Here is a 26747-nt window from a genome sequence, read left to right as displayed (position 1 = left end):
TGCCTGCGTTGGTTCTTTGGTTGAGCGATATAATTACTCCGAGATCCGTGCTCTGTCCCCATTGTCCTGTATTCCCTTCCTTCAAGTTTTTTTTCTCTCCAACTCTCTCGTGAAAGTTAATAATTAATCTGCTTCCATCACCCTCCCAGGTAGCTTCCATTTCACAATGAGCTCACTGTGTAAAATACATTCTACTCATCCCGTTCCTGGTTCTTTTCCCAATCAGCTTCAAACTGTGTCCTCTGGTTAGCGACCCTCCTGTCAGTGGAAACAGTTTCTCCTTATTTACTCTGGTAAACTGGTCATCATTTTGAACACCTCATAGGAGATGTTTTTTCGATGCAAAGCAAGTGGAGGGAATAATGGTGAATCTTTAAGAAGATTGAAGCTGGATGTGAATTTATCCAAATTCGAGCCATTCCAGCAGCAGCACCGTGATTTAACAAAACTCCCCAAAGCGCTTCAAAGGAGCTGGATCAAGCAACATTCGACATCGAGTCAGATATTTGGCCAGATGAACAGAACCTTAGTAAAACTCATAGATTTTAAGAGGGTATTAAGGGGGAGAGTGAAGTGGGGATGTTTCTAGAAGGAATTGCAGCGCTAAAGGCTCAGACAGCTGAAAACTTGGCCGCCAATGATGAAACAATGCAAAGTGTAAATGAGCAAGAGGACAGAGATGGATTCAGAAAGAGAAATGTCTTGGAAAGGAACTGGAACTCCAGTCCAGCCAGTGAGAAATCTCCCCCTGAACCACTAATGTTCACACAGCCGCTCATTCCATGTATCCAGTTGGAAACCTGTCTGAAGGAACATGCAGTCTGACAGAGCGCCTGTGATAATCCTCCACTGTCTGATCTAAAGCTGCAACAGGAGCTGTTCATTACAGCTGTGATAACCGTGTTGGTCTTGATATTCAGTGGTGCAGACTCACATCATCCTTGTTTTGAGCTGTCTGTCAGGAACAGTCTGGAAAGATGACTGTGCAGTAATGGGAAGCAGTGTCCGTGGTGGCTGTATATGTCCAATTTTAAACCATTCTGAGGACTGAGCAGACTGACTCTGGTCAGCATCTTTCAAAGGTTTTTGTTTTGTCCTGAGACGGTGATGAGATTTCGCCTGTTCAGTGGTTCAGATGGGAAAGTGGGGAGTGACCTGTATAGAAGGAAGTTCGGGACGGCAGTTTCCCTTTTGTGAGAATATTGATAAACCTCTTGCTGACTTTCTTCAATGCTTATCTAAAGCATTCCAACCCACAACCTTTAAATGTCTCTGTTTGTACCGACTGCAAGTCCAACACGCTATCGGTTGTGCCACAGATCTACACCAATGATACTTGTTTCCCATCCCAATATGGGAATTTCTGACATTGACGAAAAGACAGTTCAAAATTTCAGCAATTTGAACAGTGACTACATTTCAAAAGTACTCATCATCCGTAAAATGTTTTTTGGACGTCCTGTGGTTGTGTAAAGAGCTATAGGAATTCAGAAGAACTTCAAAATGACTTGGGCAGGTTGGTGGAATGGGCGGTTAAGCAGCAGAGAGAACCACATAACCCTACAAAAGTGATTGCACAGAAAGAGGTGATTCAGCCCATCATGTCTGTGCTGGATAGAAAAAAGATGAAGAAGAAACTAGCCGTTCATTTTAAAGCCTCTTTACAGCACCTGATCCGTAGCCTTGCAGCGCACCAGATGCAGATCTAAGTACATTTTAAAAGAATTGAGCGTTTCAGCCTCAACCACCATTTCAGGCAGTGAAATCCAACTGCTCGCTGCATGAAAAAGCTTTTCCTCGTCTCCCCTCTAATCCTTCCAAAAACGACCTTAAATCTGCGTTCCCTGACAATTGACCCCTCAGCTAGGGAAAATAAGTATTTACTCTCCACCCTATCTATGCCACTCAGCAATTTGTACACCTGAATTAGGTCACCCCTCAGCCTCCTCTGTTCTAAGGAAAACAACCTTAACCAATCCAATCTTCCCTCGTAGCTTGTAATTTTCAAGCTTTGGCAGCATTCTTGTAAATCCTCTCTGTGCTCTCTACAGTGCCATTATGTCCTTCCTGTAAGGTAGCGACTGGAACTGTACACAAAATTCCAGCTGTGGACTAACCAGCGTTTTTGCTGTTGATTTCCTTTTCCAGGGAAATGAAAAGATTAATTGTGGTCGGAAGAAAGCAAAGAGGGAACATCAAATAAAGAATCTGTACCCAAGGGCGTGCAAGAGCAGGGGAAATTGTGGGCATGTGGATAAATGATAGAAGGTGGCAGGAAAACTTTTATTTATTCACGGGATGTGCGCTTCACTGGCTGGGCAGCATTTATTGCCCATCCCTAGTTGCCTTTGAGAAGGTGGTGGTCAGTTGCTTTCTTGAGCTGCTGCAATCCATGTGGTGTAGGCACACCCACAGTGCTGCTGGGAAGTGGGTCCCAGACTCTTAACCGAGTGACAGTGAAGGAAAGGCGTTATATTTCGAAGTCAAGATGACGTGTGACTTGGAGGGCAACTCTCAGGCGCTGGTGTTCTGAGGCAGCTGCTTCCCTTGCCCTTCTCGACCATAGAGGTCGTGGGTTTGGAAAGTGTTGTTTAAGGAGGCTTGGTGAATTCTTGTATGTATCTTGTAGATGCTTCACACTCCTCGACTGTCCGTCGGTGGTGTAGGGAGTGAATGTTTATGGATGTGGTGCCAGTGAAGCTTTCTCCTGGTTGATGCCAAGCTTCATGAGTGTTGTGGGTGCTGCACCCCACCAGGCAATTGGCGACCATTCCATCACATTCCTGACTAGTACCTTATAGATTCTGGACAAGCTTTGGAGAGTCAGGAGGTGAGTTAATCGTCGCACAATCCCTCGCCTCTGACCTGCCCTTCTAACGACAGTGTTTATAAGGCTAGCCCAGTTCAGTTTTGGTCATCAGTAACCCTCAGGATGTTGAGAGTGAGCGATTCAGTGGTGGTAACGCCATTAAACGTCAACGGCCAGTGGTTAAATTCTTTCTTGTTGGAGATGGCCATTGCCTGGCTCTTATGTGGCGTGAATGTTACTTGTCATTTTTCATCCCAAGGTTGGATATTGTCCAGGTCTTGCTGCATTTGGATATGGACTGCTTCAGAATCTGCACCAGTCACAAATGGTGCTGACCATTGTGAAATTATAAGCGAACATCCCCACCTCTGACCTTATGATGGAAGAAAGGTCGTTGATGAAGCAGTGGAAGATGGCTGGGCCGAGCACATTACCCTGAGGAGCTCCTGCAGTGATATCCTGGAGCTGAGATGACTGAACGCCTTAGGCATGACTCCAAACTAATGGAGATTTCCACCTGATTCCCATTTACTCCAGTTTTCCTAGCGCTCCTTGATGCCACACTCAGGCAAATCCGGCTTTGATGTTAAGGGCAGTCACTCTCACCTCTCCTCGGGAGTTCAGCTCTTTTGCCTATATTTGAAACAAGGCTGTAATGATGTAAGGAGCTGAGTGGCCCTGGCGGAACCCAAACTGTGCGTCAGTGAGCAGGTTATTGTTAAGCAAGTGCCGCTTGATAGCACTATGGATGACCCCTTCCATTACATTACTGATGATCGAGAGCAGACTGATTGGAAAGTAATTGGCCGGGTTGGATTTGGCCTGCTTTCTGAGTACAGGAAATACCTGGGCAATTTTCCACATAGCCGGGTAGATGCCAGTGTTGTAGCTGTACTGGAAAAGCTTGGCTGCGGGCGCAGCAAGTTCTGGGGCACAAGGCTTCAGTACTAATTCCAGAATATTGTCAAGGCCCATAGCCTTTGCACTACCCAGTGCCTTCAGCTGTTTCTTGATATCACGTGGAGTGAATAGAATTGGCTGAAGACTGGCATCTGTGATGCTGGGAACCTCTGAAGGAGGCTGAGATGGTTCATCCACTCGGCACTTTGTAGCAAATGCTTATCGCTTGTGCAGATGTTCTGAGGTCCTCCATTATTGTGGATGGGGATATTTGTGGCGTCTTTCCTCCAGTGAATTGTTTAATTTCCATCACCATTCCTGACTGGATGTAGCAGGACTGCGGATTTTAGGTCTGCCTGTTGGTTGTGCGATTGCTTAGCTCTGTAGATCACTTGCTGCAGATGCTGTTTGGCATAAAAGTAGTCCTGTGTCATAGCTTCACCAGGTTGACAACTCATTATCAGGTAAGGCTGGTGCAGCTCCTGGAATGCCCTCTTCACTCTCCATTGAACCAGGGTTGTTCACCTGGCTTGATGGTCATGATATAGTGGGGAATATGCCAGCCCATGAGTTTACAGATTGTGTTCGAGTACAGTTCTACTCCTGCTGATGGCCCACAGGACTTCATGGATGTCCGGTCTTGTGTTGCTAAATGTGTTCGAAATCTATCCCATGTAGCACGGTGGTAGTGCCACACAACACGATGGCAACTATCCTCAGTGTGAAGGCGGGACTTCGTCTCCACAACTTCTGTGTGATACTGACTTCCACCGATACTGTCATGGACAGATGCATCTGCAGCAGGCAGATTAGTGAGGATGAGCTCAAGTATGATTTTCCCTCTTGTTGGTTCACTCAGCACCTGCCACAGACCCAGTCTCGCAGCGATGTCATTTAGGACTCGTCCAGCTGGGTCAGTCATGGTGCTACCGAGCCACATTTGGTGATGCACATTGAATCCCTCCACCCAGAGGCCATTCTGTGCCCTTGCTACCCTCAGTGCTTCCTCCAAGTGCTGTTCAACATGCAGAGCACTGGTTCATCAGCTGAGGGAGGGCAGTTACTGTTAATTAGTAGGTTTCCTTGCCCATGTTTGACCTGATGCCATGAAACTTCATCAGGTTTGAAGGCGATGTTGAGGACTCCCAAGGCTACTGCCTCCCGCCTGTATACCACTGTGCCGCCACCTCTGCTGGGCCTGTCCTACCGGTGGGACGGGGCATATCCAGGGATAGTGATGGTGCAGTCTGGGACATTATCTGTGAGGATGACTATGTCAGGCTATTGCTTGCCTAGTCTGTGAGGCAGCTCTCCCAATTTCGGCACTTCCCCCCAGATGTTAGTAAGGGGGACTTTGCAGGGTGGACAGGGCTGAGATTGACTGGTGCCGAGGTCGATGCCACGTGGTCAGTCCGGTTTCATTCCCTTTTTTGTGGATTTGTAGCGGTTTGTTACAACTGAGAGGCTTGGTAGGCCATTTCAGAGGGCAGTTAAGAGTCAACCACATTGCTGTGTCTTCGACAGTGCGATCAAGTGGCCTAACTCACCAATCACCTGCTCACTGAAGCTCAGTTTGTTTTCCGCCAGGGTCACTCAGCTCCCGACCTCATTGCAGCCTTGATCCAAATATGGACAAAAGAGCTGAACTCAAGGCGTTGAGTTGCAAGTGACTACAGTTGACTAGACAGAAGCATGTGGCAGAGTGTGGCATTGAGAAACCCAACAAAACTGAAGTCAAATTATACTGGTTGGAGTAGTCCCCGGGATTTCTAATACATTCCAAAAGATTTCCAGCATCCACAGTTTTTCGCAGTTTGTTAATTTCCTGTGGGTGGCAATGAAAGGATATGTTGAATTCCTTTCCTGTGGCAGCTGGCTCGTTGGTCTAGCGGTATGATTCTCGCTTTGGGTATTTGTAGTGAATTAATATGCGAGAGGTCCTGGGTTCAATTCCTGGACGAGCCCACCCAGCATTTTAATACATTAATTCGTGTGCTCGAGGCGGTGCCAGTTTGGGAAATCAGGACCAGGTTTGAACATCCGGGAAATCATTGCGGAGAATAAATCACAACACAGAAAACCAACGCAAAGTTTCTCCTAATGCATCGAATACGGCAACTCTCTCCTTGTGGGTTCAGTCGGATGCTGATTGCTGTCAGTTACAGTCTTGAGTGAAAAACCACATTTCAGCTGTGTTCCGGTACTTGCAGTGAGCCGGAAGGGGTTTCTTTATTCTTCCAGATGAATGTATGTTTCGGTCTTTCCGCGGTGGGTTTTCACACTGTCTAGAAACATGTTGGATATCATGTTGAAGTGTTGAAGTGATTCACATCAGTCGATTTACAACAGTTTCGACCTGATGTGATGGAAATGTATTTTATTGACAAACTACATGAGACACCTGGATGGTTATTCAGGACCTGAAGCAAGCAGGTTCATTTAGTTCAACATTTTATGGATGCAAAACAGTACAGTAGGAGGTTTAATAAGGGAGGCACTCGTGATGAGGTGGCCGAGAGGTTAAGGCGATGGACTGCTAATCCATTGTGCTTTGCATGCGTGGGTTCGAATCCCACCTTTGTCGTCACTTTCTTAACGGGTTCTTCGTGAACACGGTGCTTTTTTCAGAAGGTATGTCTGAAAACACTGATGTAATCGCTCTGAGACCAGGTTTCCAGAGGACGTGGCGTCGGGATAATGTCGCTAATCACTCCATGATTATCTGAATTTAAGGCTGTGATATCAGACCCAAGTTATGACGTTTCCTGTAATAACGTGAATATCAAAGTTTCAGGCCCGATCTGATTGAAAATTTTATGATGATTAAGTAACAATCTAGCTTCGTTTTTTAGTGTAGCGGGCAGTCTGCAAACCATTTAGCTTGTACTGGGGCGCTGACAAGAAGCACTGGGAGTCGAAATTCCTGCTACAATCTCTCTCCCTGTCGTGATAAAAAGTCGGTCTCTTTCAACTGTGGGTGTTTATCTCTCATTGCCTGTGACATTTCTTCAACTAACAATCTACTTCAGCCTCTCCTTGGAGTGAAATGTCTTCTGTCGTCTTTCCTTTGCTGTGAATGATGATTCAGTCAATTGTTCTCTTGCTCTTTACAATCAGGAGGTTGTGAGTTCAATACTCACTCCAGAATCCTGAGCACAAATTCAGGCTGACGCTCTAGTCCAGTAATCAGTGAATGTTTCACTGTTAGTGGTGCCAGCTTTTAGATGATATGGTAAATTGAGGTGCCCTCTGCCTTCTCAGCTGCAGTATACCAAGCAGCATTTCGGAGAGGGGCGGGGGAGTTATTCCATGGTGTCGGAGCCCACATTCATTCCTCAATTAAAATCACTTTATAACAGATTATATTGTCTTTATCACATTGCTGCTCCTGGAAGCCGCTGTGAGCATATTTTTAAACAAATTGTTCTAAAACATGGTGATTGAAGTACTGTGAGGAAAAATCAAATTACTATTGAAAACTCTGCTGAGTGAGCTTCATTGGACAGCAGAGAAATCAGGTGAGGAATTCGAGTAAATCGACACCAGAGGAAAAGTCAACGTCAAAACTGGAACAAATCTTGTGAAGATCAATGAGTAAAAGCTGAGAACTCCGTGCATCATCAGTTCATTGACCAGAGACACTCACAGAAGTGTCTCTAATGCAAACCTGAAGGAAAGAATCCTTCCCAGTTCATGGTGATATTGGGGATAGAATTCCATATTTTAAATAATTGATTAAGAATGAACGATCATATCTGTCAAAATAATGATTATCTGTGTCTTGACGTGATGCTGTTTCCGCTATGCTGATAATCTTGTCCTTCTCATGGTCCATGTCTCAGGGAGGACGCTGCTGTCCAAATAAGCATGGGAATTACTGCAGGGTGTCCTGTAGATCGGACATACTGATACTAATATGTCTAAACTTCACTATATTGGGTCCAAATAAGATATTTGTTTTCTTTTTTGTTACTCCGATAATCATAGAGTGATAGAGAACAAGGGAAGGCCGTTCGGACCATGGCCTGAAATGGGCTGAAGAGAAAGGGGAAATCCTCGGCTGGTGTATTTTTGCAGCACTTCTGCTGCGTCATGTGTGAAATAAAACAAGTTGAGAGATTGGTTACAGATTGAAGTGTTTACTGGAAGCAAGAAGCTGATGTAAATTTATTATGAAGCAAATTCAGAGGTGATATTGTGTCGCAGCCAAATGTTTTTTTTTTGGTGTTAATGAGAATTTAAATAAACTGAGTATGGTTTCAATCCATTGATCACTGGGTTAGGAGGCCAGCATGCTTCTCGCACCAGTCTCCTCCGAAGCAACATTTTTCTAATGCCTATTACCGTTGTTTGGTAGCCAAACACCTATTCACTTCCTCATTACTTTTTAAACAAGAGCACAACTATTGGAAGCTCACCCAAGCTCCGCAAATCCACTTATGCTACCACGAATGTACCAGACAGAGAAATGCACACAGGAAAGTAGCAAGAGACTATCAGGATAAACACAATCGCTGACATGAAAAGGTGCTGAGCAAACCAGCAAGATGTTATGATGGAGAAACTGATCATTTACGAAAAGGTATTTCCTGCTGCATAAAGATAGGGCCTGTTTTAAATGTAATTCCTATTGCTGTAACTGCGCTCTCTGCTCTATAACTGTTCCCTCTGTGGTGAAACTGTGATTCTGCCGTTGAAACATCCTCACTGTCGTTGTGTAAAATGCTTCCCTGTTGTGCAAATGTGCTCCCGGCTGTGTTAACATGATCTGTTGTGTGCAAAAATTTTCTCTGTTCGATAAAGTTATTTCCTCTAGTGTAAAGATGTTCTCTGTTCTGTGAGGAGGTTTTTTGTGGGAAAATATGTTCTTCCTGGTGTCATGGTCTTCCTTGTCAAATGCTGCCTTGATATCAAGGACAGGCACTGTCACCTCGCCCATTGAGTTCAGCAGTTTTGTCCATGTTTGGGCCAAGGCTGCAGTGCAGTCAGAGCTGAATGGTCCTGGTGGATCCCAAACTAATCGTCAATGGACAGGTTATTGCTGAATAACTGCTGCTGGATACCACTGTCGAAGACCCATCCATCATTTCTTTATTTTTATAGGCAGAACAATAATGCGGCAGTACCTCACCTGATTGCATTTGTGCTGCTTATTTTTTGTGGACATGACATACCTGTTGGCATAGCCAGCGACTCCCACATCTCGTGGAGGGAAAAAAAAATGTTCGGGTCTTGTGCAAAGCTCTCGTTAAACCTGAATGGGATTACTGTCATCAAACCTCGACTGTGGCTGTTAAACCTTGGGAGAACATGTGATTGTGGGAGTCATGAGGCATCATCAAACTCTGCTAATATACCTGAATGAGATTTGTTCTGTATCTGTCAATCACAGGTAGTGCTTGCGAGTGTAAGATTTATTCTGTATCTCAGTCTGTCGAACGGTTTGTGAGATGGGATTCCTTCTTTATCGGTCAATGTCTAGTACTGCATGTGAGGGCGGGGTTAATTCTGGCTTTCCCCTTGTCTTCACCCTCCTCCGCACCATACTCCACATTGAATGGATCATCACTTGACATTTCTTTAGAAGGCAGCCAGTTGTTGTGACCTGAATATTCAGCCGGAAAATGTGGTGGAAGCAGATTCGATATAAACTTACAAAAGTGAAACGAAAAATACGGGATGGAAAAATATTTTAGGGCTCTTGGAAAGGACAGGGCAGTGGGTCTGATTTGCTACAAATGAGCGTGCTCAGATACGATTAACACAAACGCATCCTCTTGTTTTGCAGTTTATCAGGAAATGGCGGACTGCCCTTCCCAGAATGCTCGGGGTGATGTATAAAGGCCTATATCTAACAGATAGGCACTGCGCAGGTGCAATAGGTCGTCCACCGGAAATCATGCCTGCCCCGAGCATGCGCGCCACAATTCCCGGAACTTGAGGATGGCCGCGCGCAGCCTCAGTAACACCGAGTCTCAGCGGCTCTCAGAGCCCGAATCAGAGCAGAGCCGCGGTTCGGCGGACGTGCGGTGAGGGACCCGGGGGACGGCACCGTGAAGCCGATGGTGCAGCGCCTCCCCCATCCCAGCCGCCGCTTCCCGGTTTCTTCTCCCGTTTGCACCGAGTCTTTGATGCGGTAACAGAGAGGGTTGGGGAGGGTGATGCTGTTCATGTGGTTTACATGGATTTCCAAAAGGCATTTGATAAAGTCTCACACAACAGACTTGTGAACAAAGTTAGAGCTCATGGAATAAAAGGGACAGAGCAACATGGATATGGAATTGGCTGAGTGACAGGAAACAGAGGGTAGTGGTGAATGGTTGTTTTTCAGACTGGAGGAATGTTTGTAATGGGAGGAATGTTTATAGCGGAGTTCCCTAGGCGTCGGTGTTAGGACCCCTGCTCTTCCTGAATTATGTTAATGTTGGTGCACGGGGCGCCATTTCAAAATTTGCGGTTGATATTAAACTTGGTGGTATTGTGAACTGTGAGGAAGAAAGTGTTACAACTTCGAAGGGACATAGGCAGGTTGGTGGGATTGGCTTACAAGTTGCAGTGGTAAAAGGTCTACCTCGGAATTTCACAGGACAGGCCCTGGGGAGCATGCACACTCTCATTGCCTGGGGAAGGCAGTGCATTGAATAGAGCGGTTTGTGAGATGCAGGGAATTGTGGGAACTGCAGCCACCACGAGCAGATGTGAGTAAGTGTATTTTTGCAGGCTGACTGTCAGTGACCTGAAACGTGATCTCTGTTTCTCTTTCCACAGATGCTGCCTGACGTGCCATGGATTTTGAGCATTTTCTCTCCTCATTTCAGATTCCCAGTATCCACCTGATTTTGCACGTGAATTATTGCTGGTCTTGCTCACAAAACCGAGGCCAGAAGCACAAACTGACAAATGCAGATCCCTTTTGCGTCAGGGTGGATGTCGGATGTGGAAGTCGTTCCTCACTTTCTTTGAAGGTATGTTCTTGTTGGCTGAATTTGAATTGCGGAGCAGAAAGAGGAGACGTTGATGGGTTTAACCATGAGTACTTTTAAGAACAGGAGGGCCCAACGATTTCTACTAAAAGTCATTAACTGTTTCTTGTACAGTAACAGAGATTGACAGGAAGTAAATTTCACATTTACATACATGAACAAAGAGTGACAGAGTTAGTTCCACCCACACTTAGTGCAAAAGAGATTGACAGAGAGTTAATTCATTGAATCATAGAATGATTACAGCACAGTAGGAGGCCATTCAGCCCATTATGACTATGCTGGCCATCTGAAGGAGCAATTCACCTCATGCCACTTCACTGCCTGTTCCCCATAAACCTGCACTTTGTTCCTTTTTGGATAATAATCCAATTCTCTCTCCAAGTGCTTCGATTGAACCTGCCTCTCCCACATTGTCAGTCATATTCCCCAGCTACTCTGCTGCATGACAACGTTTTTCCCCATGTTACCATTGCTTATGTTGCCAATTACCTTCAATCTGTGCCCTCTGGTCCCATTTCTTTCTAACAATGTGAGGGAAAAAGTCTTCCTGTCTACTCTGCCACACTCACAGTAACAGAAACTGACAGAAAATTAATTCCACTTACATAGAGTAATGCAGATTATTAGGGTTTTGATTCAAACTCATGTACGGTAATGGACTCAGACAAAGAGTTAATTTCACATCACATCCAATACCAGACTTTGGCTGGAAGGTAGAACCATAGGACCATAGAAAAGTTACAGCACAGAAGGAGGCCATTCACCCCATCTTGTCCATGCCAGCCCGAGGACACTCGGGTGCCCTTTCTAATCCCACCTTCCTGCACCTGGCCCATAGCCCTGTAGCTTACAGCACTTTAGGTGCAGGTCCAGGCACTTTTAAAAAGAGTTTAAAGTTTCTGCCTCTACCACCAACTTGGGCAGTGAATTCCAGCCACGCACTACCCTCTGCGTAAAAAAGGTTCTTCCTCATGTCCCCCTTACACCTTCTGCCACTTATCTTGAATCTGTGTGCCCTTGTTCTAGAATTCTCCACCAAGGGAAACAATTTTATCCTGTCCACTCTATCTATTCCCCTCATAATGTTGTACACCTCAATCAAGTCACCTCTCAGCCTTCTTTGTTCGAAGGAAAATTACCCCAACCTATCCAATCTCTCCTCGTAGCTCGACTTTTCTAACCCTGGCAACATTTTTCTGAACCTCCCCTTCCCTCTCTCCAGAGCTATTACGTCCTTCCTGTAATGTGGTGACCAGAACTGCACACAATACTCCAGTTGTGTCCTCACCAGGTAATTCCACAATCACAGATAGCAACCAAGTTTGACTGAAATTTAATTTCACACTCACTCACAGTAACTGAGACTGACACAGAGTGAAGAGCATACTCACCACATGACTCAGACTGACAGACATGGAATTAGTTCCACATCCATGTACAGTAACAGAGGTTGACATGTAAGGTATGAATTCCACACCCACAGACAGTACCAGAAACTAAGCGAAAGAGAGTTAATTGCTCACTCATATACAGTAACACAGATTGACAGATGATGAATGTTGAATTAACTTTTTTAAGTAACAGAGCCTGAAAGAGAGTTACTTCCATAGGCTGATACTGTAACAGAGACTGACAGACACAGAATTAATTCCACACTCCAATACAGTAACTGACAAACTTAATTTTATTCACTGACAGCAACAGGTTATCATGCAAAGAGTTAATTTCACACTCTCGTACAACAACCGACATGGTCGGGATAGAAAGCTAAATCAGCACTTGCACACAAGACAGAGATTCACACTCATATGCAATAAGAGAGATTTGCAGAGAATTAATTGCACACTCTAACAGAGGCTGATAAGTTGTTTGTTTATTCCTCACTCACATAGAGTAACATAGACTAATATGAGAGTGTGGACTAACTGTCTTAATTACTCTCAGTCTCTGTTATTGTAGGTTAATTCCTCACTAAAAGGTTAATAGAAATTGACAAGTCCTTAATTCCACTCACAGATATCCTAACAAAGACTGTGAAAGAGAATTCCACACTTACAGTAACTAAGACTGACCGATAGAGAGTTAATCCCGCATTCACACACATTAACTGGGACTGATATAAAGATTTAATTCCACACTCACACTGTAACAGAGACTGACTGAGATTTAAATTGCACACTCACATTCAGTAAGTGATGGACAAAGAATGAATTCCACACTCACATGTAGATCAGACTGAGTTAGTTCCACACTGAAATAGAGCAAAAGAGATGAACAGACTGGGTCAATCCCACAATGACAAATTAAAAATATAAGAAAGAGAAGCAGGAGGAGGCCATTCAGCCCATCGGGCCAGCTTCACCATTCAATAAGACCATGGCTGATCTGATTGTGGCCTCAACTCCACTTTCCCCATCCATTTATAACCCTTGACTCTCCTGTAGATCAAAAATATGTCCAGTCAACTTGAATATATTCAATGACCCGACCCACCCTCCACTGCACTCGAGGGTTCTCAGTTACAAAGAAAATAAATTCCTTCTCATCCCCATCTTCAATGGGAGATGTTCATTTTTAAACTGTGCCCTCTGGTTCTAGTTTCCCCATAAATGGAAACATTCTCCTCAACATCTACCCTCAGAATCTTATATATTTCAATGAGATTACCTCTCCTTCTTCGAAACTCCAATGGGGATCAGCCCAATCTGCTTAAACATTCCTCATAAGACCACTTCTTCATGTCAGGAATCAGTCTAGTCAAACTTCTCTGAACTGTCCTCAATGCAAGTATATCCCTCCTTAAATAAGGAGACCAAAACTTTACACAGCGCTCCACATGTCGTCTCACCAATAACCTGTTGTCCTTGCAAGACTTCCCTACTTTTATATTCCACCCCGTCTTGGAATAAAGGCCAACATTCCATTTACCTTCCTAATTACTTGCTGCAGCTGCACATTAACTTCTTGTGATTCATGTACAAAGACACCCAGATCCCTCTGTACTGCATCATTGTGTAGTCTCTCTCCACAGTATCACAGTATCTTTACAGTGCAGAAGAAAACCATTTGGCTCCTCAAGTCTGCAGTGGGTCTCTGAAAGAGCATTCTATCTAGTCCCACTTCCTTGCTTTATCCCCCTATCCTTGCACGTTCTTTCTTTTCAGGCAGCAGTCCAATTCGCTTTAGAATACCGCGATCAAACCTGCCTCCCCCACACTTTCAGGAAGTTTGTTCCAGTCTCCAACCACCCTCTGGGTGAAAAAAAAATCTTCACATCACATTTTCTCCTTTTGTCACTTATTTTGAACCTGTGCCCTCTAGTTCTTGATGTTCTCTTGAGTGGTAACAGTTTATCTCTATTTGCCCCGTCCAGACCCCTCAGGATCTTGAACACCTCTCAGCCTTCTTTTCTCCAGGGCAAAGAGTCCCAACCTCTCCAATCTGTCCTCATAGCTACAGTTCTTTACCGCTCTAATCATTCTTGTGAATCACCCCTGTGCTCTCTCCAATACCTTCACATCCTTCCTTAAGGGTGGCGCCCAGAACTGGACTCAGTGCTCCAGATGAGGCCTAACAAGTGTTTTATACAATTTCAACATAACCTCCTTACTCTTATATTGAATGACCCTGTAATTAAAGCCTATGATACTATATGCTTTATTAACTGCTCTTCAACATGCCCTGCCATGTTCAGTGACCTATGTACGTATGTACAGAGGTCTTTCTGTTCCTGCACCTCCTTTAGAGGCTCTCCCCTTTTTTTTACACTGTCTCAGCAGATTGTTCCTGCCAAAATGAATCACCTCACACTTTTCTGCTTTGAACTTCATCTGCCACTTGTCTGCCCATTCCGCCAACATGTCTATGTCCTTTTTAAGTTCACAGTTGACAATATTTCCAATCTTTGTATCGTATGCAAATTTTGAAATCATGCCCAGCTCACCCACAGTCTCGGTCATTAATATATATCTTTTAAACAATGTTTTGTTTTTCTATTCTTCCCATCAAAGTAGAAAACTCACATTTTCCTCACATTGTGTTCCAAATGTTTGCCACTCACTTAACCTATCTATATCCTCTTGCAGACACCTTGTGTGCTCCTCACCACCTGCTTTTCCACCTATCTATGTGTTGTCTGAAAATTTGTTGATGGTCTGCCCCTTCATCTGAGTCATTAATATAGATTGTAAAAAGCTGAGAACCCAGCACTGATCCCTGTGGGACTCCACTAGTTGCAGTTTGCTTACCTGAAAGCAACCCACTTGCAAACAAGAATAGAGACTGATGGACAGAGTGTTAATTACACATTATTATAGATTGACAGAGAGTGAATTCTGCACTCATACAGTTCAAGAGATTTCCAGCGTGTTTTTGCCATACTTAAATACATTATTGGAGACTGCAGGATATAGAATTAATTCACACTCACAAAGTAACAGAGACAATGGAGAGAGAATTAATTCAACTTTCACTTCCACAAGAGAGAAGGAGAATGATTAATGCTGCCCTCATATGCAGTAACAAAGACTGACAGATAATTACAGTCTCACATGCAATAACAGCGATGAACAAAGGATTAATGCCCCACTCATACACTAATAGAGAACACCAGATACAGAATTAATCCCGCCCTCTCTCACACTAATGAAGATGGACAGAGTGGTAATTCTGCACTGAAACACAGGAGCACAGATCGACTAACAGAGTTATTTGTGCATTCAAACACAGTAACAGAGATTGAGGGAGAGTTAATTCCACACTCACATGCAGTAATAAAGGCTGGCAGATACAAAATTAATTCCATTCTCAAATAGAATAATGGAGACAGATGGGTAGAAAGTTACCATAATTCTGCCCTGAAACACAGTAACAGAGACTGCCAGATAGAGACTTAATCATGCACTCACGTACAGATTGACAGATACCAGGGATTAGTTAATTCTACATCCCCATACAGTAACAGAGATGGACAGGGAGAGAGTAAATTCCACACACTCGTACAGTAACAGTGTCCTGGTTCACACTTGAATAATTCATCTGACGTGTGTCACACGGCCTCTTCATTGTTTCATCATATTTTCTATCTTCCTCATCATCCAAGGAGCCCTGGCTTTGGTTTCCCTCCTCCTCCCTTATTGGAATGTACCTAGTCGGTACCTGAAACATCTCCTCCTGAAAGATCACCCATTGCTCTGTTACAGTTTTTCCTTTCAGTCTCTGCTTCCATTTCACCCTGGCTAAATCCCCTCTCCTCCCATTGAAGTTAACCCTCTACCAATCACTCTTCCCAAGGGTTCACCCATAGACACTTGGCTCAGGTGGTCAGCCTTGACCCACCTCATTCCCCACACCAGATCCAGCAATGCCTCCTTCCTAATTCGACTGAGAACATTCTGGTCGAGGAAGTGCCTCTGAGCACATTTCAGAAATCCCCAGATATCTCCACTCTATCGTTCTTACACATCTGTGATTTCCCTGCAGATTTGCTTCTCTATCCCTCTCACTACACCTCCCTTTTTCCCTTCTCTCTCTTTCCTGAACACTTTGTATCCTTGAATATGAACCTGATCCTCACCATTTTTAAACCACGTTTTAATCATTGCCACTACATCATTTTCCCACATGGCTATTTGTGCTTTGAAATCACCAACGTTATTCACTACGCATTATGCGATTACAAACATACAATCTAAACAGTTCCTTGTCTCCCTCTTAGATTCTTCTTCACCTACTCCTATCTTATATGCTCCTACTTCCTTCTCTAGTTATTCCTCTTTTCTACTTCTGTATACTGATTCCCAGCCCCTGTGAGCTTAGTTCAAACCCTCCCCAACCACACGAGTGACCCTCCCCACATGGACATTGGTCCCAGTCTTGTCAAGGTGCAACCTGTTCCTTTTAAATAGGTGTTTCCTGTTCCAGAACTGGCCCCAATGTCCCACGAATCTGAACCCCTCCCACCTCCTGCACTGGCCTCAAGCCACATATTGACATTTACATTTACATATTTACATTTCCACTCCCACTAGCACATGCCACAGTAGTAGTAATCCACAGATTACTGCCTTTGAGGTCCTACTTTTTAACAAACTCCCTAGCTGCTGAAATTCTGACTGAGGGACCTCAATACCTGTCCTCCCTGTGTCATTGATACTGACGTGTACGACAACCTCTGGCTCACTCCCTTCCCCCTGCAGAATATTCTGCACCTTCTCCGTGATGTCCTTTACCCTGGCACCAAGGAGACAGCACACCATGTGGGACTCTCAGTGACGGTTACAGAAATGCCTTTCTGTCCCCCTGACTATGGGATCTGCTCTAACAACTGCATTTCTACTCTTCCCTTTTCCCTCCTGTGCAGATTCTTGCCCATTGACTGCAGTTCTTCAGGGTGTCACTATTCCCAGCAGTCTCCAGTGCTGAGTACCGGTTTGACAGTGGCACACACCCCGCAGATTCCTGCATTTCCTGCCTGTTCCTACTCTTCTGGATGGCCACCCATCTTCGATCCTGAACTCCCTCTTTCCCTTTGGGGTTTTCACCACCTGGAACGTACGATCCAGGAAACTCTCATCCTCCCTGATTCTCTGCAGTGACTCCAGCTGCCCCTCAAGCTCAGAAATCCTGAGCTCGAACTCAAGCAGCTGGAGACACTTATATACAATTGGCCCCAAGACACATGAAGTGTCCTGAGGTTCCCACATGGGGCAGGAACTGCAAACAACAGGTCTCAGCTGCCCATCCATGATCAAAATAAACCCCTATTCCCTCTTTTAGAATCTAATCAGTACTTTGTTTAAATTATTAATTTTCTTTAATGCCTCTCAACCTGCCCTGCACTAATGCTCTTATTACACTTATACTTAACTGTTGTATTTACCCTGATTAAAATGTTTAATTTTCTAGCTCCTTGTTTAAATCAGTGCCCTAATTTAGAGAAATCGGCACAAACCAACCAGTTCCCTTCTTTCCCCTGATATCATGCTTTGGCTATTTATTATAAACATGGCCGATTTGCTCCAACCCCTCCCTCACAGCTCTTTATCCACCCACCGCTCTCACTCTTCTCTCCTTCTCTCTCTCTCACTGCTACTCTTAGGCTGCTCTGCCGCTGCTCTTTATCCACCCTCCAGTCTCACTCAGCTCTCACTCTCGGCTCCTCCACAGTCCAAGTTTCTGACTGTTTAGGAAATTCTCTGATCTTCTTGCTCCAAGATGGATGACCTCACACTTCCCCATGTTGAACATCTTCAGCCAGTTTTGTTCACTCACGGAATCTGTCAATGACCCTTTGAAACTTGCTGCTCCCACCTACACCACTAACCATATCACCTAACTAGTGTCATCAGCAATCTTGCATATAGGCTGGAAGTTATTAAAATTTACAAGAGCTCTGGGAATGGGAATAGAACAGCCGGCTGATCTGACAGAGCATCAGATCTGTCTCAATCCCCCCCACCCTGAAAAACAACCGCTCACTACTACTTTATCCTTTCTGTCCCTTATTCAGTTTTGTGTCCATGCTGCCACTGCCCCTTTGATCCCACCTGCTGGAATTTTACTAACTTCTCTATTATGTGGAACTGTTTCAATCTCCTGTGGAAGCCCAGACACACACAGTCAACCTCACTCCCCTGGTCAATGTTCTCTAAAACTTCATCAGAGAACTTCATTAACTATTTCAGTCCTGATTTTCTGTTAACCAGTCTGTACAGGTTGTTATTTATCAACCCATGTTCTACAAAATGATAATGAATTTTATCCTGGATCATTGTCTCTAAACCTTTCCCCACGACCAGCATTAGACTAACTGGTCTGTAGTTACTGGGCTTATCCCTCTCCATTTTAAACACGGATGTAATATTAACATCCTGCAGTTCTGTGGCTTCACTCCCATATCCGTGGAGTACTGAAAGATTCTTGCTCAAATGTCCGCTATTTCCATCCTTCCCTCAGTAATCTTGGATGTATCTCATCCGGATCGGGTGACTTTTTTACTGTAAGCGCTACCAACCCTGTAATTGCCTCCTCTATCTTTTTTTATCCTATCTAATTTCTCCACCAGCCGCTCCTTCACTGTGACATTAGCAGCATCCACTTGTTTTGTGATGACAGATGAAATGTTCTCATTTAATCCCTCAGCCATGCTCTCTGCCTCCACAGGATCTCCTAATCAGCCGACCCTTTCAGTGACTGTCCATATGTTGGTAACATCCTGCAGTGTTTTCTCTTGTGTTACCCTCTAACCCTTTCTCATACTCTCTCACTCTGCTGATCTAATTATCTTTTTCAGTTCTCCTCTTTACTTTCTGTATGCTGCTTGGCTCTCTAATGTATTAATCATCTGACATTTCTGATCAGCCTGTTTTGGCGTACGCACAGACATAAGATGCACCTAATCCCCACTCTCAACAAACACTGTTAACTCTGTCTTCCTCTGCACAGATGCTGTCAGACCTGCTGAGTTTTTCCAGCGATTTTTGTCTTTGTTTCAGATTTCCAGCATCCACAGTATTTTGCTTTTATCCATGTTTTAAAGTCATCACTCCTATTCCCACTGTGTCTGAGATTGCAGGTTACTCAATTTCTTGTTTGTAATTTAATTGTTACAATTTATTTATTGCAAAGTGAAGATTGTTTCTGAATTATCAATTCATTTGCTCTGTGATTCTAGTTTGTTTGAATTCAATGTCTCAACAAACTGGAAGTTTACAAAGGAAAATCTAGAGATGACTTACTTGTTCTGCAATGAGCTGTCTGCTCCTCCCAGTTCAGTGAATCCTGTCCTAAACAAAATGCTTTATCAGGACAATATCTCTACTTGATGAACTGAGGATGCACGGAGCTCTCAGCTTTTACTCATTGATCTTCACACGAGTTGATCCAGTTTTGAATGTTGACTTGTTCGCTGGTGTCGATTTACTCAGATTCTTCACCAGATTTCTCTGCTGCCCAATGAAGTTCTCTCAGCAGAGTTCTCAATAATAACTTGACTTTCCCTCACAGGATTCCAATGTTGATGGATTTTGAGCTTTTTATGGCACAGTGGATAGCAAGTGCTGAGCTGCTCAAATCCCAGAGGGAAACTTAAAACAGCTGCCAGGACTGTTTGCAATTTGTACTTTATTTCAAGATACATGCCTTGAATTCAGTAGTACTGAGCCCACTAAGATGTGGAGGTTTTTTACAAAACTAAAGTAAACATTTATTAATAGAAGAAAATATTTTAAGCGCATGTATGGGCCTTCAAATTTCTAATATAATAACTGCTAAATCTCCTAATTAATCTAGCTCCCAGTTACACCTCTGTTAAGTTAACAGTAATACAAAATAGATTCAACAGGCCCAGACAAAGCACAAAATACCCTTGACAGGGGTATTCACAATGAGCTTTCTCAGCTTCAGTTCCTGTAGACAGCATCTTGGTACTTTGAAGTTGGAGGCTTTTCACACTTGTTGGATCTTAGCATGCCGTTTGCTTACACACAAACTCAGTTCCTTTATACATGTTTCTCCATTTTAATGAAAATCCCATTGTTCCAAATGTATTTGCAATGTTACTTTCTCCATAATATAAACCTTTCATAGCACTCATGCTATCAGTAATCTTTGAAAAAATAAACACACTGTTTGGCTTAGCCTCCATTTGGTTAGGTGTAACACCTTACTATCTCTTTGAAATTCACTACTCTGCTTTACCTAAAAACGCAAATGTTCTTCACTCCTCACATTCTAAAACTTCAGCCATGTTTACATATTTAGCATTTCAAACCGTGGTAACACCTAGATAACACAAAAGCTCCAGACTAGCTGTTTGGAATTAAATTGAAAACCCTCCCACACCACAAACTCAGAGAAACTAATCCAAACCCCACTATGAACCTACCTTTACAATAAATCACAATAATATTATGAAAAATATTATATTTTCATGACAAACTATTTTATTAAAGGATTTAGTGTTGTATATGTCTCCCTCGTTGTACATGACTCCTCATTTCAGTTTCCTCCAGATTTAGTCTTTTTCTTTCTGAAGAGGGAGTGGAGGAATTAATTTTAACAGGCAGCATGTTCAAACTGGCTGGTAATTTGAAATGCTGCTTGGTCCAGGATTATGAAGATCAGGATATAGTAACAGAAATAAACTATTTTCCTCATGTCTGCTGTGTGATTTAATGAGTCATTTTTATTTTAACTCCATCTACCCAGCTTGGTTTTGAAATCCATAAAACATTTACCAAACAGAAACTACCAGCTTCAGTTTGGAAATTTTCGGTTGACCCCCAGCCTTAACAGTTCAATATTTCCACCATTATTTGTGTGAAGAAGTTCTTCCTGAAAATACCCCTGAAAGGCCTTGTTCTAATTTTAAGGTTATGCCTCCTTGGTGAGGACACCACCACCACCACCCCCTACCCCCCACCACCACCACCACCAGAGGTAATAGTGTCTCTCACAGAGTTATACAGCACAGAAACAGGCCCTTCGGCCCATCGTGTCTATGCTGGCCATCAAGCACCGATTTATTCTAATCCCATTTTCCAACATTTGGACCATAGCCTGTGTGCTATGGCATTCCAAATGCTTATTTCAATACTTATTAAATGTTGTGAGATTTCCTGCCTCTACCTCTCCCTCAGTGTGTTCCAGATTCCAACCAACCTCTTGATAAAAATTTCTTTCCTCAAATTCCCTCTAAACCTCCTGCCCCTTAGCTTAAATCTGTGTCCCCTGGTTATTGACAGGGAAAAATTTTCTTCATATCTACCCCACCTATGTCCCTCATAATTTTGTATACCTCTCTCAGGTCCCCCCTCATCCTTCTCTGCTCTAAGGAAAGTAACTCTCCCCTATACAGTCTCTCTTCATAACTGAAATGCTTCAGCCCAGGCAATATCCTGGTGAACCTCCTCTGCACCATCTCCAGTGCAATCACATTCTTCCTATAGTGTGATAACCAGAACTGCACACAGGACTCCAATTGTTGCCTAATTAGCATTTCATACAGCTCCAACACAACCTCGCTGCTCTTATATTCTATGCCTCGGCTAATAAAGGCAAGTATCCCATATGCCGTCTTAACCACCTTATCTACCGGTGCTGCTCCCTTCAGGGATCGATGGACATTTAAACCAAGGTCCCTCTGATCCTCTGTGCTCCCTAGGGTCCGACTATTCATTGTGTATTCCCTTGCTGTGTTAGCCCTCCCAAAATGCATCACCTCAAATCACGATTAAATTCCTTTTGCCACTGCTCTGCCTGCCTTACCAGCCCATCTATATTGTCCGTAATCTAAGGCTTCCTCCTCACTATTTACGACGCCACCAATTTTCGTGTCATCTGTGAACTTACTGCTCATACATAGAAAGTAGGAGCAGGAATAGGCCATTCGGCCCTTCGAGTGTGCTCTGCCATTCATTATGATCATGGCTGATCATCCAACTCAATAGCTTGTTCCCACTTTCTCCCGATATCATTTGATCCCTTTCGCCCCAAGGGCTATATCTAATTCCTTGAAAACATACAATGTTTTGGCCTCAACTTCTTTCTGTGGTAGGGAATTCCACAGACTCACCACTCTCTGGGTGAAGAAATTCCTCCTCATCTCAGTCCTAAATGGTCTACCCCGTATCCTCAGACTGTGACCCCTGGTTCTGGACTCCCCACACCATCAGGAACATCCTCCCTGCATCTCCCCTGTCTACTCCTGTTAGAATTTTATATGTTTCTATGAGAGCCCCCCTCATTCTTCTGAACTCCATCGAATATAATCCTAACCGACTCAATCTCTCCTCATATGTCAGTTCCGCTGTCCCAGGAATCAGTCTGGTAAGCCTTCGCTGCACTCCCTCTAAAGCAATAACTTCCTTCCTCAGATAAGCAGACCAAAACTGCACACAATATTCCAGGTGTGGTCTCACCAAGGCACTGTATAATTGCAGCAAGACATCTCTGCTGCTGTACTCGAATTCTCTCCCGTGAAGACCAACATACCATTTGCCTTCTTTTCTGCCTACTGCACCTGTATGCTTACCTTCAGCGACTGGTGTACAAGGACACCCAGGTCTCATTGCACATTCCCCTCTCTCAATTTACAGCCATCCAGATAATCTGCCTTCCTGTTTTTACTACCAAATTGGATAACCTCACATTTACCACATTATACTGCATCTGCCATGCATTTGCCCACTCAGCCAGCTTGCCCAAATTATACTGAAACATCTCTGCATACTCCTCACAGCTCACCCTCCCACTCACCGTTGTCTCATCTGCAAATCTGGAGAAACTACATTTAGTTCCCTCATCTAAATCATTAATATATATTGTCAATAGCTTGAGTCCCAGTACCGATCCCTGTGGTACCCCACTAGTCGTTGCCTGCAATTCAGAAAAACACCCATTTATTCCTACTCTTTCTTTCCTCTCTACCAACCAGTTTTCTATCCATCTCAATACACTACCCCCAATCCCATGTGCTTTAATTTTACACGCTAATCTCTTATATGGGACTTTGTCAAAAGCCTTCTGAAAGTCCAAATAAACCACATTACTGGCTCCCCCTCATCAACTCTACTTGTTACATCCTCAAAAAATTCCAGTAGATATGTCAAGCAAGATTTCCCTTTCGTAAATCCATGCTGACTGTCTCTGTTTCTCCCACTGTCTTCCAAGTGCTCAGCTATTAAATCCTTTATAATGGACTCTAGAATTTTCCCCACTACCAACATCAGGCTGACTGGTGTATAATTCCCTGTTTGCTCTCTACCTCCCTTTTTATTTAGTGGGGTTACCTTCGCTACCCTCCAATCTGTAGGAACTGTTCTAGTGTCTTTGGAATCTCGAAAGATGGCCACCAATGCATGCACTATTTCTAGGGACACTTCCTTAAGTACCCTGGGATGTAGATGATCAGGCCATGGGGATTTATCGGCCTTCAATCCCATCAATTTCCCCAACTCCATTTCCTCACTATTAGTGATTTCTTTCAGTTCCTCCCTCTCACTAAACCCTGTGTTCCTCAACAATTCTGGTATGTTATTTGTGTCTTCCTTTGTGAAGACAGAACAGTCAGAAGTATGAATTTTGTTGCACAACCATTTCTTTGTTCCCCATTATAAATTCCCCCTGTTTCTGTCTGTAAGGGACCTACATTTATCTTTGCCAATTTTTTTATCTTTGCATGCCTATAGAAAATTTACAGTCAGTTTTTATGTTCCCCACAAGCTTACTCTCATACTCGATTTTCCCCTTCTTAATCAATCCCTTCGTCTTCCTTTGCTGAATTCTAAACTGCTCCCAATTCTCAGGCCTGTTGTTTTTTTCTGGCTAATTTGTATACCTCTTCCTTGTATTTCATACTATCTCTAATTTCCCTTGTAAGCCATGGTTTGGCCACCTTTCCTGTTTTACTTTTGCGCCAGACAGTAATAAACAATTGTTGCAGTTCACACAGACACTTTTTCAATGTTTGCCATTGCCTATCCACTGCCATCCCTTTAAGTAACGTTTCCCAATCCATCACAGCCAACTCTCACCTCATACCATCGCAGTTTCCTTTATTAAGATTCAGGGCCCTAGTCTCAGAATCAACTACGTCACTCTCCATCTTGATGAAGAATTCTATCATATTATGGTTGCTCATCCCCAAAGGGCCTCGCACAACTAGATTGCCAACTATTCTTTTCTCATTATATAATACCCAGTCTAGGATGGCCTGTTCTCTAGTTGGTTCCTCAACGTATTGCTGAAGAAAACCATTCCGTATACTCTCCAGGAATAATTCCTTTATGGTATTGTTACTAATTTGATTTGCCCAATCTGTATGCAGATTAAAGTCACCCATAATTTCAGATGTGCCTTTACTGCATGTATCTCTAATTTCCTGTTTAATTCAATTCCCAAAGTCACCATTACAGTTTGGGTCTATATACAACCCCTGCTAACATTTTTTGCCCCCTAGCGTTTCTCAGCTCTACCCATACAGGTTCCACATCATCGGAGCTAATATCTTTCCTCACTACTGCGTTAATTTGCATTTAACCAGCAATGCAACTCCATCGCCTTTCCTTTTTTGTCTATCCTTCCTAAATACTGAATACCCTTGGATGTTTAGTTCCCATCCCTGGTCACCCTGCAGCCATGTCTCCATAATCCCGACTATATCATACCTGTTTACATCTATTTGTGTAGTTAGTTCATCCACTTTATTGTGAATGCTCCCTGCATTAAGGCACGAAGCCCTAAAGCTTGTCTTTTTAACATTACTTATCCTGTTCCCACTATTTTTCACTGAGGCCCTGTTTGATTCTTGTCCTTGCTTTCTCTGCCGATCAGTTTTCATATTCCCTTTTCTGTCTTTTGTTCTTGTCCGTTATTCCCTGTTCTCTGACTCCTTGCATCGGTTCCCATCCCCCTGCCATTTTAGTTTAAACCCTCCCCAGCCACTCTACCAAATATTCCCCCTAGGACATCAGTCCCTGTCCTGCCCAGGTGTAATTTGAGATTCAAAGCATTGCAAGGCTACTCTTTGCAATCTCTCCTCATTAATTTGAGTCTGGTATCAATGTGGTGAAACTCTGCTGTTCCCATACCAAGGGCAATCTAACCTTCCTGAGGCGTGATGTCCAGAACTGAATGCAGTGATCTAAATGGGCTCTAAACAGATTTTATATAACTGTACCATGAGTTCCAACTTTTTATATTCTATTAGCCTTGTTACATTTTGTTAACCTTCCTGTCCACTGGCTTTGAATGATATCTGTGAATGGCTCTCTGCTCCTCCACAGTTTTGAGCATCACACCACAAAATTAAACAACCTGCTCTATTTTTCGTAGGTTTAATTGGACCGCCCCTCACTTTAAAGTTCATTTGCTAAAACTTGCTCACTCACTAAACTTACCAAGAAAATTTCAAACTAAATGTGTTCCCCAAGCATAATGTTATGTTACTGCTCCATCACCATTAACTTTTCCCATTGCTCTTTCAGCCAGTGTAAACCCTGAGAACAGAAAATCTCGCTGCCTTTTATGAATCCTATTGTATAATCATTCTAGAAATATTTTGCTGATGACCTGTAATTACCAGTCGCAATTTTGATGAAGTCTGAACAAATCCGGGATCTCCAGTGAGGTATTGACGAGCATCAGATTCCAGGTCTATTTTCTGCAAAATGTAATGAAACGGAACAAAGCAATTAATTATTAATATCCACAAACTAACAACAAGGATGTGATTGGAACCCATGTGTGTTAAAAAAATAAACAGATTAGCAATCCATCAGTTTAACCTCTCAGTCACCTGTCTGAGTTTAGAACACAGTCTCACACCCTTTTTCCATCCTTGAAAACTTGGTAAGAAGGTTCTGAATGAGCAGCCTGGTGTGCAATGTTGGAAATGCAGCTTCTGTAAGTGAAAGGAATTTCTATCACATCAGATCAGGTGCTGTTTGGAATGGACTAATGTGAAACATTTCCTGACAAATTAAATTATGACAAAAGCAAAATCCTGTAGAATGTATTAAAACCTCATTGGTTGTTGAACATTCTGTCAATTGAAAACAAAACTACTATTTAATGTGTTTAAAAAAATATACCTGGGTTGATATTAAATACCTGTGTTAAATCTCCCCTTGACATTCGCGGTGATAAGAAGAGCACCCCCAGTTTTTTTTTTGCCCATGCAAATACAGAATCCCTTACCACTGATACCATTGCAGTAAATCTCCACTGCGCATCCTCCACGGCCTTACCTTTCCCCCAAATATTTTCCCTAGCCCTCACCAGGATCATATAATTCACATTGTAATGTGACATGCCTCTAATTCTTTGAAACCCATCTACACACATTGTTTTGTTAACTAAGATTATGATGCATTTTTAATGAAGATAGGCTTCCTTCAATGTTAATCCCCTCAAAGACAAGGAAAAAATGGACTCACGATCTCTATTAAATAAATATATGAAATTCTGTGATCAGTCCATAAAAACATGCCCCAATTATTGCTACTTTTATTTCTGCTAACCCTACTTCTTTATCAGAAAGGGTTGCCTCT

General features: G+C 43.3%; 1 protein-coding gene, 1 long non-coding RNA gene and 2 other non-coding genes across 6 annotated transcripts in view; all 4 read left to right on the top strand.

Annotated features, from left to right (window-relative positions):
• The window catches only part of LOC121274513, a 116200-nt gene that overhangs the window by 38534 nt on the left and 50919 nt on the right, over positions 1 to 26747 (top strand). The window lies entirely within an intron of this gene.
• Positions 5584 to 5674, top strand: trnap-ugg. Its single transcript is given in 2 exon segments — positions 5584 to 5619; positions 5639 to 5674. It is a non-coding gene; the product is annotated as a tRNA-Pro (tRNA).
• On the top strand, positions 6212 to 6293 carry trnas-gcu. Its single transcript has one exon. It is a non-coding gene; the product is annotated as a tRNA-Ser (tRNA).
• Positions 9723 to 26321, top strand: LOC121274571. Of its 3 annotated transcripts, none has more exons than XR_005942265.1 (3): positions 9723 to 9845; positions 10528 to 10674; positions 25683 to 26321. It is a non-coding gene; the product is annotated as an uncharacterized LOC121274571 (long non-coding RNA). The 3 variants fall into 3 exon arrangements; XR_005942263.1 differs by having other exon boundaries at positions 10478 to 10674; XR_005942264.1 differs by lacking the exon at positions 9723 to 9845 and adding an exon at positions 9987 to 10015 and having other exon boundaries at positions 10478 to 10674.

This window comes from Carcharodon carcharias, assembly GCF_017639515.1.
Source record: "Carcharodon carcharias isolate sCarCar2 chromosome 37 unlocalized genomic scaffold, sCarCar2.pri SUPER_37_unloc_1, whole genome shotgun sequence".
In the NCBI taxonomy this organism is placed as follows: domain Eukaryota; kingdom Metazoa; phylum Chordata; class Chondrichthyes; order Lamniformes; family Lamnidae; genus Carcharodon; species Carcharodon carcharias.
Note: the sequence above shows the minus strand (reverse complement) of the source record. Positions and strands in the feature narration are given on the sequence as shown.